This window comes from Tachyglossus aculeatus, chromosome 14, assembly GCF_015852505.1.
Source record: "Tachyglossus aculeatus isolate mTacAcu1 chromosome 14, mTacAcu1.pri, whole genome shotgun sequence".
Taxonomy (NCBI): domain Eukaryota; kingdom Metazoa; phylum Chordata; class Mammalia; order Monotremata; family Tachyglossidae; genus Tachyglossus; species Tachyglossus aculeatus.
In genome coordinates, this window is record NC_052079.1 from 40,785,138 (window position 1) to 40,800,895 (window position 15,758).

Consider the following 15,758-nt stretch of genomic DNA (forward strand, 5'->3'; position numbering starts at 1 on the left):
TACCGCCAAAGGCTCAATCTTGATGTCAGACTAGCTGACCGAATTGCCATCTCATTGGCCAATTCATCAATCATTCCATGGTATTTATTGAGCATGTTTTGTGCAGAGCACTGTGTTAAGCGATATATCCATGGTACACTGAGTCTCAGGGCTACAGGGGGATTTGAGAGACCCCTTAATAATTCCCCTTTGCAGATTAGACCACACCTAATCATCGAGGCAGATGAGAATCTGTGAGATCTTTAAAGACTTTCGGTGAAGGATTTTCATATCATCCCAGATAACCTGTTTCAAGGCTTAAATAGCCTTCGCTGTAATGCAATTCATCTTTTTAATATAAAAGCTCAAATCCCTTCTTCTGTAACGTGAGCCCATTTCCTTTTGTCCTGCCTTTGTAGACTCACGAGAATCTTTTGGATTTTCAAAAATTCATGCCCAGGCACCTCGGAGGAATCCGGATAGAGCTCCACCGTCCACATGCTTTCAGCCTTCAGAGGAAATTGTTTGCTGCACATGTGTGCCTCTCAGAGATTTTCAAAAATTGAACATCCGAATCCGACAAACAGCAGAAATCAAAACTGCAGCAGGGATTAACCCTCTGGCCAATCTCATTTCACAATGCCAACCCTTCCCAAGTTCACGCATGTTTTAATGATATAAATAGATGCCTCGGCTCTCTTTAAAGGGTGTTTACAACAGAACAGACTACAGCATCAATCTTGTGAAGCCAGGCTCCTGCCTGGCTTTGGCAGGTTTCAGTCTGGAGTAAAATACAACTACATTTAAAGCTTCTGGAAATAGGATTTACAATGGAAATGCTGACACGATCTGCAGGAAAACAGCAAATGCAGGCTCTGCTGCTCTATCACTGCTCTCGGGGGTGTAGCATTTTAAAGTGCATGCCCACTTTTTCCCCAGGATTAATCAATGCATAACAATACGTGGAGAGAGCATTCCGAAAATAAGCCTTTTCGGTTGTCTCTGTCTCTTTATCGCTCTCAAAGGTGATTAGGAGTCTATGCCTCATCAGGCACCTGAAAGTAAATGATTCGGGGTTAGTGTTGCTTTTTAAACGCCAACGACTAATGACCTCTGGAAAACGCAGGCGTCAAGCCGAGGGAAACTAGGCGATTTAACACTTTGCGATCCTTTGTTCGGCAGAGCGATGCGACCCCAGGAAAAAGGCAGAGAAACCGGGATTTTGGCGGAGGTAAGGCGCACCTAGGGATGGATACCTGGATGGAAGCAAAGGCATCTCATCCGTCCCTGCTACTCGGCTCGACCGTCGTGGTTCATTCATTCGTTCAATCGTATTTATTGAGCGCTTACTGTGTGCAGAGCACTGTACTAGGCGCTTGGGAAGTTCAACATATAGAGAAGGTCCCTACCCAACAGCGGGCTCACGGTCTAGAAGTGGGGAGGCGGCCTACAAAACACATTGACAAAATAAAATAAATAGAATAAAGACGTGCAAGTAAAATAGAGGACCAAATACATATATATATATATATGTATATATATATATATACACATATATGTGTATATATATACATATGTATATATACATATGTATGTGTATATATATACATATGTGTGTATATATATATACACACACACACATATATATATGTATTTGGTCCTTCAATCGTATTTATTGAGCGCTTACTGTGTGCAGAGCACTGTACTAAGCGCTTGGGGCGTTCAAGTTGGCAACATATAGAGACGGTCCCTACCCAACAGCGGGCTCACAGTCTAGAAGGGAGAGGCGGCCTACAAAACACAACATATTAACAAAATAAAATAAATGGAATAAACACGTGCAAGTAAAATAGAGGACCAAATACATATATATATATACACACACACACACACATATATGTGTGCGTATATATATATACACATATACATGTATATATATATGTATATACATATAGATATATGTATTTGGTCCTCTATTTTACTTGCACGTATTTATTCTATTTATTATATATATATATATAAATATATATATATAGGTGTTGTGGGGAGGGGAAGAGGAAGGAGAGGGCTCAGTCTGGTTCTGACCCAGTTGCAAGCAACAGTCCCTTTAAAGCGCGGCTCCCCGGGCGGGGGATGTGTAATTAGGAGGGAAATGTGCCGTGCATTGCCCACTGCCACAGTTACTACTCACCCAGCCCTGGCTCCGCTCCCGGCAGGAAAAAAGGCAGGAAAAGCAGGAAAAGCAGGAGCAGTTGGCCGGCCGGTCCTCGGCCCGGATCGGCGAGAGCTGCGGGCTCTGGGGCCTCCCGCCCCCGTCCCCTACCACCGGGCGGCTCTTTCTTTTTTATCCGTTTCCTTTGTGCATCTTTCTGGGCCCCCGCCCGCCCCGCAGTGAATCAGAGCAGGCGGGCGACGGGGGAAGGAGCCGGGAGGGAGGGAGGGAGGAAAAAGGGACGGGGAGGGGAGGGAAAGGGAGGATGGAGACGGATGGGAAGGGATGGAGGGAGAAGGAGGGAGGGAGGGAGAGGGAGGGAGGGAAGGGAGCGAGCGCTCGCCCACTTGTCCCTTTCCCGCGCATCTCCCGGGCTGGCGCGCGCGCGCGCTCACGCGCAACTCTCTCCCGCGCGCCCTTCTTTTACACACACACACATGCCCATGCACGCTCCCTCCTTTTGCACATTAACATGCCCATGCATACCCTCACGCCCATGCACACGCCCATTCACACCCATGCACACATTCACGCGGCCCCGGAGAAAGTCCCCCCGCTCACATGCCCATGCATACCCTCACGCCCATGCACCCCCTCACACCCATGCACACACACACGCGCCCCCGGGGAAAGTCCCCCCGTTCACACGCCCATGCACACCCTCACACCCATGCACACGACCATTCACCCCCTCACACCCATGCACACACTCACGCGCCCCCGGAGAAAGTCCCCCCGCTCACATGCCCATGCATACCCTCACGCCCATGCACACCCTCACACCCATGCACACACACACGCGCCCCCGGGGAAAGTCCCCCCGCTCACATGCCCATACACACCCTCACACCCATGCACACACTCACGCGCCCCCGGAGAAAGTCCCCCCGCTCACATGCCCATGCACACCCTCACACCCATGCACACGCCCATTCACACCCATGCACACACTCACGCGCCCCCGGAGAAAGTCCCCCCGCTCACATGCCCATGAACACCCTCACACCCATGCACACGCCCATGCAAACCCTCATACCCATGCACACGCCCAGGCACACACACACGCGCCCCCGGGGAAAGTCCCCCCCGTTCACATGCCCATGCACACCCTCACACCCATGCACACGCCCATGCAAACCCTCATACCCATGCACACGCCCATGCACACACACACGCGCCCCCGGGGAAAGTCCCCCTGCTCACACGCCCATGCACACCCTCACACCATGCACACGCCCATTCACGCCCATTCACCCCCTCACACCCATGCACACATTCACGAGCCCATGCACACCCTCACACCCATGCACACGCCAATGCACACCCTCTCAGCCATGCACACCCTCACGAGCCCCCGGGGAAAGTCCCCCCGCTCACAAGCCCATGCATACCCTCGCGCCCATGCACACCCTTGCACACGCCCATGCACACACACCCACAACCCCGGGAGAAAGTCCCCCCTCCACCCGCACGCCTGCAGGCTCCATTGTTCCCGTCTTTCGTCTGCCGGGGGGGTCGGGCCCGACTTGGGGAGGGATGCGGGGCCGAGGGGGGGCTACTCACCGGGCTCGGCTCTGCACCGCAGGGCTCGCTCCGGCCCGGGCTGCAGCTGGTTACCTAACAGCCCCGGCGACTGCTCCCGGTCCTGCTGGGCGCCCCTCGCATCCTCTGTTACTATGGATATCGCCTTCCTCCTCCTCCCCTCCCCTCCTCTCACTCGCCAAGAGGCAGCTCCGCAAGCGGCCAGGTGACCGACTCAGCAGCAGCAGCAGTAGCAGTTGCTGCAGCTGCTGCAGCTGCTGCAGCTTAGCAGGACTGACCGTCTACACCGCCAGCCTCTCTCCCGCTCCCCGAGTCACTGGAGTTCCCCCGCTGCAACCCAACATCCTCAAGTTGCTCTGCGCCCCGATAACAGACTGGCTCCGTTACCTTCGGGGCCAGCGGCGAAAGCGCATCCAACTTTGCCCTTACCCGTTGCATTTGGAAGCAACGTTGCATTGACAAGCAAGTAAGAGAAGCAGCGTGGCTCAGTGGGAAGAGCACGGGCTTTGGAGTCAGAGGTCACGGGTTCGAATCCCGGCTCCGCCACATGGCTGCTGTGTGATCTTGGGCAAGTCACTTAACTTCTCTGGGCCTCATCTGTAAAATGGGGATTAAGTCTGTGAGCCCCACGTGGGGCAACCTGATCACCCTGTATCCTCCCCGGCGCTTAGAACAGTGCTTTGCACATAGTAAGCGCTTAACAAATGCCTATTATTATTATTATTTAGAGGAAATTAGGATGATCACCACCCCCACCCCCCAGCTTCTCTTCTTTCTTTTTTGTTCAAAAATGCGGAGGGAAGAAAAATAATCCAACAAACCAGTCTGATAATGCCACGGTCGATTCAAGTTGCCATTCTACCGCCCCCCCAGCTTCTCTTTTTTTTGTGCAAAAACGCGGAGGGAAGAAAAATCATCCAACAAGCCAGTCTGATAATGGTCGATTCAAGTTTAGATTCTGGTTGCCATTCTAGACTGCAGGCATCCTTGTGCAAGAACTGACTTTTGAATCTCTGGTTATTTCTCTTCCACAGAAAACTTCCTAATGTTCCAAACCTGACTGAATTCCTTTCCAGGATGCCGTTCACAAGAATAGCTGTTGGGTACCCCGCCCACGGCAAGGGAGGGGTATAAGGTCCCTCTGGTTTACTTGTCAGGCAGGGCACCTTCTCAGATCTCCTCCTGAACACCTGCAAGATTCTCTATATGAGGCCTTCAAAGTTCTCCTTATATTTGGGATAGAAACTATGAAGTACATTAAGGAAGATGTTTGGTGAGAAGCCACAGACCTGAGTGCTTTAGATCAGAAACAGAATGGAGTAATGGATAGAGCGTGGGGCCGGGGAATCAGAAGGTCATGGGTTCTAATTCCGGCTCTGCCATTTGTCTGCTGTTTAGATGATATTGATATTGATTGCGTTTAGATTTAGAAGGTGACTTCGGTAAGTCACTTCTTCTCTGTGCCTCAGTTAACTCATCTGTAAAATGGGGATTGAGCCTGTAAGCCCCACACGGGACAGGGACTGTGCCCAACTCGATTTGCTTGTATCCACCCCGGTGCTCAGTACAGTGTCTGGCACATAGTAAGCACTTAAATAATAATAATAGTAATAAGGGCATTTATTAAGCGCTTAATATGTGCAAACAGATTTACTGAAAGATGAGTGAGTACAAGAAAAATTAGGTGGCCAAGACTTTTAAATTAAAGGTGTGAATGAAGACAGGTGGGGCATCAAAAGAAATAATAATGGTATTTGTTAAGCACTTACTATATGCAAAGCACTGTTCTAAGCGCTGGGGAGCTTACAAGGTGATCAGGTTGCCCCATGGGGGGGCTCACAGTCTTAATCCCCATTTTACAGATGAGGTAACTGAGGCACAGATAAATTAAGTGACTTACCCAAAGTCACATTGCTGACAATTGGCGGAGCCGGGATTTGAACCAGTGACCTCTGACTCCAAAGCCCGTGCTCTTTCCACTGAGTCAGGCTGCTTCTCCAATACCATCATACCAAATACCATCATTACCCTCTAGACTCTAAGCTCCTTGTGGGCAGGGAATGTGTCTGTTTATTGTTGCACTCTCCCAAGCTCTTAGTACCATGCTCTGCACACAGTAAGCACTCAATAAATGCGATTGAATGAAATAGCGCATCATCTAAAACCTTGGTGGTCCTAACCTCAATTTCGATTTCTGAACACCTAAAAACCAGTGTTTAAAATTCAGCACTTTGGCCAGTCAACTCTGAAACGATACCAAGGAATAAAAGCTCTTGAATCAAGGCAGAGAAATTCAGTATTGATTAAGGCTGTCAAAATGATTTCGAGAAATATTTTGCCCTAGCACATCAGCCTTAAACCTGGATAATGAGTTATCACTTTCATGTATATTAGCATCACCTTCTAAATCTAAACGCAATCAATATCATGTAGAGTTTCCCTTTAGCTCAGAATAGTATCTTCAATGAACAAAAATCTGCACATATTTGTATGTTTTAAAGGCTTAGAGTAAATACCCTTCACTGACCAGAAAAATGGTCAAAGTATAAAAATCCCTTCCATAATTCCATAATCTATTAAATGGCATAAAACGTTCATTCAATGGTCATGCAATTTCTTTGTGAATGAAAAACTGAAGCAACTACTGTGTTCTTTGACATGGTGTACACCATTCTAGTCTATTCTTTTGATAGCATGTTATCAGTTAAAGCACTGAACTAGGAAATCATAAGAGTTGACTGTTACCTTCTCTTCTTTGTGACTTTAGATGTCACAACTTGATTTCTCTCCTTATAAAACAGATGCAGTAACATCCTTTCAAAGCACGTTTTGAAGAATTTGTAGTCATCTCTATTTGATGGTGATACTACCGGCCTGTGCCTTATAGGGTGAACAAACTCACAGGTACAATGTGTCACACAATGAAAACTACATAAATGAAGTCCTGCGTATTTTGTTGTGTGCCAACATGTCAAGCCAAATTAAAAAAACAAGTAAATTCATCTTGATTTAAAATACAGGAGATTCTATCTAAATGGCATGCTTAGCATAAACACATGAGGACCTAGCCCATGTGTCCCAGAGGTAGGCTACCCAGGCCCTTGGCAGGGTGCGACAGTCTGTGGTGGTACGTAAAAGCTTAACAAAGTGCCCCGTGATGGAATAGAATGCTACCCACCTTGTTTGACTAGACATTTTTCTGATGTGTGACCCGCTATCTCAAAGTAGCATGCATGTATATACTAAATATATTATTTCTCTAGCTGAGTTGGGACACAACTTGAAAAATTTCTGGAAAATTTGGAGAAAGGGCAGTACTCGTGGGTTAGGAAGGGATTTAGGGAGTTGTAAGAAGCAGCAAGTTCCAGCGCTTAGAACAGTGCTCTGCACGTAGTAAGCGCTTAATAAATGCCATCATTATCATCATCATCAATATTCAAAGAGCTCACCTCCTCCAGGGGGCCTTCCCAGACTGCCAGACTTCCCAGGAGGTCTTCCCTTCCCATTTTCCTCTCTTCCTCCCCATCCCTTTTAGACTGTGAGCCCACTGATGGGTAGGGACTGTCTCTATATGTTGCCAATTTGTACTTCCCAAGTGCTTAGTACAGTGCTCTGCACATAGTAAGCGCTCAATAAATACGATTGATGATGATGATGATCCCTCCTTCCCTACCTCCTTCCCCTCCCCACAGCACCTGTATATATGTTTGTACAGATTTATTACTCTATTTATTTTACTTGTACATATTTACTGTTCTATTTATTTTGTTAATGATGTGCACCTAGCTTTATTTCTATTCTGATGACTTGACACCTGTCCACATGTTTTGTTTTGTTGTCTGTCTCCCCCTTCTAGATTGTGAGCCCGTTGTTGGGTAGGGACCGTCTCTATATGTTGCCAACTTGTACTTCCCAAGAGCTTAGTACAGTGCTCTGCACACAGTAAGCGCTCAATAAATACAACTGAATGAATAAATGAGTGAACTTCTGGGATGGGAGACGGAGAAGGGGTTCTGCTTTGCTTTTAGCATGCCTTCTCACCTAAGAAGGAGCGACTTGGAGATAGCTCCCCTGTTAGACTGCAAGCTCACTGAGGGCAGAGATCGTGTCTACATAGTCTGTTATGTTCTCCCAAGCGCTTAGTACAGTGCTCTGCACACAGAAGCCCTCAGGAAATACCACTGACTGATACGTAGATTCGATGTTCACGGAAAGACCACGGTTAGGGAGGAAAGGTTGCTGTCCATGGTGACAACTACTGATTCATTCATTCAATCGTATTTATTGAGCGCTTACTGTGTGCAGAGCACTGTACTAAGCGCTTGGGAAGTACAAGTTGGCAACATATAGAGGCGGTTCCTACCCAACAACGGGCTCACAGTCTAGAAGGGGACCTTGAGAAAGAATCTTCAGGTTCCCACAGTTTCCATCATCAGGCAGGTCAGTAAACTGGCTCCTCCACAAGTTTAATGGGAGATTGGTACAGTTCCCATGTATCAAAGTTAAAAGTCATGAGGTATCAATAAAAGGGTAGCCAGCGGGAATCTCATGTTGGTTGATATAACAACCCACAGAACAGTGCTTTTCAACCTCTTTGGCAGTCACAGAGCTTCCTATTTCTGAAATCTGAAACAGCTACTTTTATGCTATTCTGCTTTTTGTCAGAGCTCATATCTAGTCTTTCCACAATTCTGAAAATTTTGGATATTTTTTTCTTGAAAATAATCAAACCAAAGCTCTCTTACTTGGGTCTCTATACATTTTAGTGACATGACCAGATGTGGGGAGCCCATTGTTGGGTAGGGACCATCTCTATATGTTGCCGACTTGTACTTCCCAAGCGCTTAGTACAGTGCTCTGCATCCAGTAAGCGCTCAATAAATACGATTGAATGAATGAATCAATGGGGCCTGAGGCTCTTCCACGGGACAAGATTCTGCTAGAGAATGCCTGGTTTCAGGCCCAATGAGACTGTTTAAAAAAAAAAATTTCCAACTGCCAGAGGTCAGCCTGACCCCAGCCTCTCCAGCTCTCAAAATACATGACAAGGAAGACCTCTATATTTATTTGTGGAGTCAACAAAGCTGCAGGTTGCAACACAACACTTTATAATTTAAAATAGCTAGACGCATATCAATTTCACATCGATGACTTCCATGGTTTCTAAATCTTTTCTTGGTATCTGTATTTGACAGACCGACATCGTGTTTGACATTTGAGATGGTCCCGTCTCTGGGGACACAGTCTAGCTCAAAATCCAGATCAAGGATGGTGGTGAATTATGTGAGGGTCAGGAAAGCTTTAGGGATACATTTACTGACTGATCTGGGCATGCCTGACAGATCCAAGATAGACTATGGCTGCCACCACTTCTCTCCAACACTACTCATCTCAGAAAATTGGGAACTTGGGGAGGTAATTTTCCAAAAAAAGGAAATAGGCCAATAGAACTTATCACCTGGTGCCACAGAGGAAAATTACTCTGACCTAAGATAAAAAAGTTTCTAAGGAGAGACAAATCAATGAACAGGTAATGCAGAAATCTCTCAGCAGCCACATACACACACACCATCTATACTGTTCATTTAAAAAAATAGCAAATAGTAAGAAAGATCTTTTTATGCTTGAAGTCTTTAACAAAGGATAATGGTTGTGTATTCCCTCTCAGACTTGGTGGAATAAAGATTTTATTTTAATAATTTTAAGTCAAGCTAGACACTTACGTTGACTATGCACTTGGATCTGTACCCTTTTAGTTCTTGATAGTCACCCCACCCTGAACCCCACAGTACTTATGGACATATCCATAATTTATTTTAATGTCTTTCTCTCCCTTTAGACTATCACCATCTTGTGGGCAGGGAATGTGTTTACCTACTCTGTTCCTGAGTCCATAGTACAGTGCTCTGTAAACAATAAGTGCTCAACTAACAAAATTGATTATATGATACTATGATGAGGTTTCACAAAGAAGATAAGGTAGGGAGAGAAACTTTATGAATATGTGGATGAATTTTTTTAATATTCACTCTGAAATATGTAGACAGCAGTCTTTTGGGCTCTGCGAACTTATGGTTTTGTTAAGTGCTTACTATGTGTCAAGTACCGTTCTAAGAACTGAGGTAGATACAAGCAGGTTGGGTACAGTCCCTGGTTTGCATAGAGCTCATGGTCTAAGGAGGAGGGAGAACAGATATTGAATCCCCATTTTGGAGCTGAGGAAACTGAGGCCCAGAGAATTTAAGCGACTTGCCCAAAGTCACTGAGCAGGCAATTGGTGGAGCCAGCATTAGCACCCAGATCCTCTGACTCCCATGCCTATACGCTTTCAACTAGGCCATATTCATTATCGGTACAGTTCCGACACAGGTTCCATCATCTTGAACAGTGACCATATGCAAGAAGAGGGGCAGCAGCAGAATGGATTCTACTAGGAAAAAAATGGAATTAACATGGCATAAAGCATTGACGAGTTTAGCTATTTGAACTGGTGCTGGGTGGTTTTATCAGAGGGAAGAATAAGTAAAATTGTCCTTGTCCTCTACTGTGTTCACTCTCACTGCTTATTTGCAATTAGGAAGGCAGAGTGCCAGTCAAGCTGAAGGAAAGTTGATTTACAAAGGTTTTATTTTCTGTTGCTCAGTTTCTACATTAAATGTGATAACAGATGAGATTTATAGCCTGCATCTTTCAATATGAACCACTGACTCATTTCCATATGCAACTACAAAACTAACAGAAGCCACCCCTCTGGCAAAACCCTGAATAAGCAGTAGGAATTTACAGTTTTTCCCAGTGAAAAGCAAACTTGGAATCCAGGTGGAATAAATTTCAGGACTGAGCCCTAGCTTCCAGGAACACCCTGGCCCAATCTACTGAATGAAAACCTTTTACTTGATTTTTACTTTCAGTCAGGATCCAAACCATAGACAGAATTCTTTTTGAGCAACAAATATAGCATGTCAACTTTCAGCCTTCACTGGCAAAAAATAAAAAAAAAATGGATTGCCTGTCTAGCTACCGATCGCCAGTGTGATACACTTCTTATAATGAACATCTTTGACCAACTGGACCATTATGTAGGGCACTAGATGAAGTTTTCAAGGTGGCGCTCAGAAAGGTTTGCTATAATGGCCAGATAAAGAAGTGAGAATCAACAGACAGCTATTTTGAGACTTGACAGTCTCCAGGGACTTGAGGAATAGAATTAGATTCACTTTAGTACCACTTAGTTCTACTTGGGCAGATAGGATCAATCACATTTATTGAGTGCTTACTATGTGCAGAGCACTGTACTAAGCACTTAAAGAAATACTCATAGGCCAAGTGCCTTCACTGGAAGAGATTATAGCCTAGCGGAAAAGCAGAGGCCTTGGGAATCAGAAGACCTAGGTCCTAATCCCAGCTCTACCACTTGTCTGCTGTATGACCTTGGGCAAATCATTTAGCTTCTCTGTGCCTAAGTTAACTCATCTATAAAATGGGAATTGACTGAGCCCCATGTGGGACACGGACTGTGTCCAATCTGATTATATTACCTTAGTGCTTAGTACAGTGCCTGGCACATAGTAAGGTCTTAAACACCATTAAAAAAGGGGGTAGAGCCTGTCTCTGTAATATGCTCCAGTGAGTTCCTCTCCATTACTTCTTCTACATCCATATTAAGCTTCAGTCAGTTGTATTTAACTTAACTCTGTAGGAATGGAAGCAGCTATGGACTTTTGGGGTTCTAAACAGATTAACTCTCACTGTCTTCCATTATTAGGTTTGTACTTGTTCTCTAATATTTGCTGATATAACTGATAGAGTATATATAGTCTTTTGTAAAATGAATTTTCCTCAATTTCTTTTAATCTGGAAGACTTTTTTTTTTAGGGGTGATGGAAAGAGCTGTTGGTATTCCACGATTCTCCTACCTCTGGCTCAGCCCTAAGTGCCAGGTGTGGAAAGCATGGCCAGCAGGTGGGAGAGGAAGAGAGAAGAAGCACTGAGAGGGGCCGGCCTCTTCCACGGCCGGTGTCTCCAGATTGTTAGGATAAGCCCTTCGAGGAATGAAAACAAGTGAAATCCATCCCTTCCCTTTCCATAATGCTTGCCTCCCTACACTGCTCCAGAGAGGAGGGATGTGGGAACAGATTACGAATAGCTCTCCCAGCCATGCACAAGTTTTAGAAGGAGAGATCTCTATCTTTTTTAAAAAAATACAGACATTAAAGATATCACTGCTGGGCCGGACCAATGGCCAATCTAGTCTAATGTTGTGTCTCCAACAGTGGCAACAGACTACCTGGAGCATCGGTTGATGGTGGCCCTCCTTAATATTCATTCCTTATCTCCTTTCACTTTCTCAGCTCTCCTCTAGACTGTAAGCTTATTGTGGGCTGGGAATGTATCTACCAACTCTGTTATATTGTACTCACCCAAGCTCTCAGTACAGTGCTTTGCACACAGCACATGTTCGATCAACTCTCTAGCTAACAATGATTGCCTAGTGTTTGAACACCATTTGTCCACTCCACTGACCTTCCCCCCCAATTTAGGGAATTCATTAACTTTATCCAATACACACTTCCCACTATTTGTGATATTTTCCTCAAACCCAGAAAAATGAGACAAAGGTTTTGCTATATTGTATTTCTCTAAAATGCACAACAGATTCCATCATTGTGTGCACTTTCATCAAATACATGCTGAAGGGGAAGAAGTGTGCATTAAAAAGCTTTATGCTCTAGTACAAAAATGAGCTCTAGGGAGGGAGAATTGGAAAACAATTTTGTGGGTTAATTTCAAATGTAATTAGCAATTTTATGCTATCCAAAATTCTCTTTTCCTGTAATGTCCTAGGATTATAAGAGATAGCGAGGGAGTGAAACGCCCTATAGGAATAACCTTACACCCTTTTGTTTATATTCTCCAGAGCTAAAAAAAGAACCACAACAAGGAGACTCCATTGTGGAATGATTTAGCCAGATATTACTCCTCTGCCATGGATCTTGAGCATGTTCTTGAAAGTTTACCCCAATCTCTCCTCCGTTTTATCATTCTCCCCCTTCTTTCCCTTTTGTTCCTCCTCTTCCTTCCTCTCCCCCTTGTCCCCCTCTCCAACCCATCTTACCTCCTTCCCTTCCCCACAGCACCTGTATATATGTATATATGTCTGTACATATTTATTACTCTATTTATTTATTTATTTAACTTGTACATATCTATTCTATTTTATTTTGTTAGTATGTTTGGTTTTGTTCTCTGTCTCCCCCTTTTAGACTGTGAGCCCACTGTTGGATAGGGACTGTCTCTGTACGTTGCCAACTTGTACTTCCCAAGCGCTTAGCACAGTGCTCTGCACACAGTAAGCACTCAATAAATACAATTGATTGATTGATTGGTCCTTTTGTTAAATGCCAAGAAGCTCTTTAATAACTGTTTCATGCCAACCCGCTGGAACTTCTTCTTAACTGACTAGATATGATGCTCTGAAGCTTCAGGGTACTGAAAATATTTGTGCCCACAACCAATTCTTGCTTTCGAGCAGGACTGAAGACTTGTGGATGACCCATAGTAATCACTAACCTGAGACTCCTACATCTTCTGCAGATGTGGGATCCCCTGGCTCCAAACTACAGGAAACCCCCAGCCCCATCCCAACTCCTAGGGATCAGTTGGAGCAGAAGAGTTCATGGCCTGGAAATCTCCATTGCTTGAGTAGCGTGAGACCCAAAGGGCTGGCAATGTGATAAGCAGCATGGCCTAAAGGATAAAGCATAGGCGTGGGATTCAGAAGGACCTGGGTTCTAATCTCAGCTCCGTCACTTGTCTGCTGTGTGATCTTGAGCAAGTCACATCAATTCTCTGTGCCTCTGTTATCTCATCTTTAAAATGGGAATTATGACTGTGAGTCCCATAATGGGACACGGACGGTGTCCAACCTGATTAGCTTGTATTTACCCCAGTGCTTAGTTCAGTGCCTGGCACAAAGTAAGTGTGTAAGAAAAACCACAAAAAAGCCCCTCAGGTGATACACAGGTCAGATCACTGTTTCCAATCTGCCTTAGATCACCTAAGGACTAAACCCAACAGACTTTGAAATATTTTAGACCTAGCCTGGCAAACTCAATTAATAAAAAAACAACTTTCAAAAGCTTGGCCTCTTGGAATGTCAAATGGAAGAGTCCAGCGAGGGCCACATTCCAGTTCAGATAGAGGGGAAGTCCCGGACCTACTTAGAAGGTGAGGACAGATTTCACTGCCACTGAGAGAGAAAAAAAAACACAGGAAGATAGGTGCAGAGGACAGAGTCTGACAGAGTGTGTATGGGCTCAACATGCTCCCAGAAGTTAAGGTCCCCAGCAGAGACTTTCTTCCAGTCTAGACTGAAAACTCGTTGTGGTCGGGGATCGTGTCTATCAACTCAGTTTTTAATGTACTCTCTCAAGCACTTAGTACAGTGTTTTGCAAACAGTAATAATAATAATAATAATAATAATAATGGCATTTATTAAGCACTTACTATGTGCAAAGCACTGTTCTAAGCGCTGGGGAGGTTACAAGGAGATCAGGTTGTCCCACGGGGGGCTCACAGTCTTAATCCCCATTTTCCAGATGAGGGAACTGAGGCCCAGGAAGTTAAGTGACTTGCCCAAAGTCACACAGCTGACAATTGGCGGAGCTGGGATTCGAACCCATGACCCCTGACTCCAAAGCCCGTGCTCCTTCCACTGAGCCACGCTGCTTCTCTGTAAGCATTCAAATACAATTAACTGATCGTTACCTGTGTCACAGCTCTGCTCCCATGGAGGTTCCACACTACATCTTTCAAGTAATTCTCACACCGCCACTTTTTCTTGTTGATACATTAAAAAAAAATCATCACAAGCAATAGCCTATGTTCTAAGTGACATTCCAGTGCCTCTCCAGAAATTCCATTGTACAAAGCAGGGACACACCAACTATATTTAGTTGGTTTGATTATTTGTAAAGAAGATATTCATGCTTTTTTTTTTAAAGTCTACATTTAAAGTGCAGGCCCAGCAACCACAACTGATCTTCGAAGTCCTGAAAATGGACTAAATCAAATAGAAACTACAAAGAGAGAGCACTGCCAAAGAAGAGTGAGTTTATTGAAAGGGATTGGGAAAGAAGGAAATAGATTGGGAGGAAAAGCAACAGAGGCAGGTTAGCTCTGAATGACTGATCAAAAGTAAAATCACTCTAGTCATTCATCTGGCACCTAAAAGGCCCCAACAAAGGAACATGTTTCAGTTGGCTGCAGTTTCTGCAGAAGCGGGCTTGGCTCCGCTAAATCCAAGGGTCCTAGAACCACCATTCTTTAGTCAAGTCAAATCGGAAAAGTGCAAGATCAGCTGGCTTCAACTCCCTTCAGCAAGTGCCAACTCTTCCTGCTCCGAGTTTCTACTTCACCTTTAGCAAGTCAGCTGCCACGAGCCAGCAGGTTTATTGTGACTTCATGATGAGACCAGGTGTTGATCCATCAGAGTTCATTAACAGCCTGTGGGACTCAGTTTGCTGGGAGGATAGAGGATTTTAATCCCAGGTCTGCCAGGTCTTTTTCCCCACAAGATGCAAGACAATAAGAAAAGCACTGTGTACCCCAAGGAGAAAGAAGAATAACAGGAAGGGAAGGTCTTCCTTCTAATTTGGAAAGAAAACAATTATCAGAGGAAACATAGCTCCTGTGCCTTAGGATGTAAACTCTCTAGAGGATGGATTTTGCTTTTTCTCCTCTCTTGGGTCCCCAATGGTGCTTGGAATAGTTCCATGCATATAATGGCCACTCAGCAAATGCTTATTGATGATGGTAATGACAAAATGGTCCTGAACAAGATGAGGGAATAGTGGCAAGAAAGACTAATGGAGCAAGAGAAAATAATATCTAAAAACTGTAAATGAATTCAAATCAATTTTGACCTATTAAATATTTCAGAAATTACAAGTCTGTTAGAAATTAAGCTATATACTACTTAAAGCATCTGCTAACTGAACAAATCATTTCATCATAATCTAAGCA

General features: G+C 44.8%; 1 protein-coding gene across 8 annotated transcripts in view; it reads right to left on the reverse strand.

Moving 5' to 3' along the window:
- ANKS1B (ankyrin repeat and sterile alpha motif domain containing 1B) overlaps positions 1 to 15,758 on the reverse strand; it is a 624,779-nt gene that overhangs the window by 106,025 nt on the left and 502,996 nt on the right. Inside the window, exon 1 of one of the 8 annotated variants that reach the window (XM_038756220.1) lies at positions 2,171 to 2,351. The exons of the other annotated variants lie outside the window; for them this stretch is intronic. The gene's annotated coding sequence lies outside the window, so the exon portion shown is untranslated. Of the gene's footprint in view, positions 1 to 2,170; positions 2,352 to 15,758 lie in introns of those variants that run through there. 8 annotated transcript variants of the gene reach the window in all.